General features: G+C 36.6%; 1 pseudogene; it reads left to right on the plus strand.

The window, feature by feature from the left end:
- The first annotated feature begins 350 nt into the window (after positions 1–350).
- On the plus strand, positions 351–1,289 carry LOC131405534 (olfactory receptor 4F15-like; annotated as a pseudogene).
- Positions 1,290–1,505: the final 216 nt, after the last annotated feature.

Genomic DNA, 1,505 nt, shown 5'->3' on the forward strand with positions numbered 1-1,505 from the left:
GGGCAATGGTCAGGAAAATGATTGAGAAATTTTTAAGAAATATTAAAAAGAGGTTTAACTAGTTAATGAAAATTAAAGTATCCCCTTTTGGCTTTATCTGAAAAATTTACAGTCACATTTTCCCTCAAATATAATAAATTTGTTTTATTATTTATAAATAAATTTCCCCTTATATAATAAATTTGTTGCTAACTTTATTTCCTCCAAAAAGTTCAGTTTTCTCCTCTCAATCAATTATATTTAACTTAATCAGCAAGACAAATAGGGAATCTACATCTGTGCTAGTGATACTTACTCTTTTTAATTTTTATCCTCAGGTCACTTGAAAATCAGCTCTTCTGTCCCAGTGAATGGGTGCACTAAATGACTCTGTGGTCACTGAGTTTATGTTACTGGCCCTGTCTTGTCCTTGGGAGAAGAAACTTTTTCTCATTTTGATATGTTTTTTGCTATATTTAGGGGTCATCTTGGGAAACCTTTTTATTTTGTTTTTGGTAATTTTTGATTCTCACTTACTTTCTCCTATGTACTTCCTGCTGGCCACCCTGTCCCTCATTGACATGGGCCTTTCCTCTACTGCAGTCCCCAGGATAATCACAGACCTTTTCTATGAATGCAAAGTAATTTCTTTCCAAGGTTGTATGACACAGATATGCTTCATCCACATCACAGGAGGAGTAGAGATGGTGTTACTCATAGCCATGGCATTTGACAGGTGCACAGCAATCTGTAAGCCTCTTCACTACCTGAAAATCGTGAACCCAAAATATGTATTTCATTTGAATCACTGGGTGGATAACTGGAGGGATCAATGCTATGGATCAGTTTTTATTTGTTATAAACTTGCCTTTCTGTAGGCCTAATAAAGTGGACAGCTTTTATTGTGACCTCCTAAGATCATAAAACTTGCATGCACAAATAGAGCCAAGCTCGAGGTTATTGTTACTGTCAACAGTGGTTTCATAAGCATCAGCACCTTCATCCTGCTAATCCTTTCCTATTCATTCATTTTGGTCACTGCTGGAAAGGTTCCTCAGGAGACCTATACAAGGCATTTTTCGCTTTGTCATCTCACATGACTGTGTTTTATCTGTTTTTTTATTCCACGCATGTTTCTCTATGTCTGGCCTTCTCCCCTACGATCATTTGATAAAAATCTGTTCACTTGGAGAGACTGACTTTGCTATCACTGCTGTCTTGAACCCTGCCATCTATATATTAAGGAACAAGACATAAAGGTAGAAATAAAAAGATTGAGCAAAAAGACATCTTATTCCAGATTTTTTTGATTGCATCTTTTTTTGGAGCTTTAAAATTGTGCATCCAACTGCATACTGGTCCATCTCCACTTAGGCGCCTCAAATTTAACATATCCAGAACAAATTCTTGGTCTGCCATCTTAAGCCTGCTACTACTTCATGTGTGGCGTAAGTCCATAACCATTACCATCATGGGAAATGTAAATCTATCATACTCAGAATTGATATTCCTACAGAGAACAGCGT

This window comes from Diceros bicornis, chromosome 5 (genome assembly GCF_020826845.1).
Source record: "Diceros bicornis minor isolate mBicDic1 chromosome 5, mDicBic1.mat.cur, whole genome shotgun sequence".
Taxonomy (NCBI): Eukaryota; Metazoa; Chordata; class Mammalia; order Perissodactyla; family Rhinocerotidae; genus Diceros; species Diceros bicornis.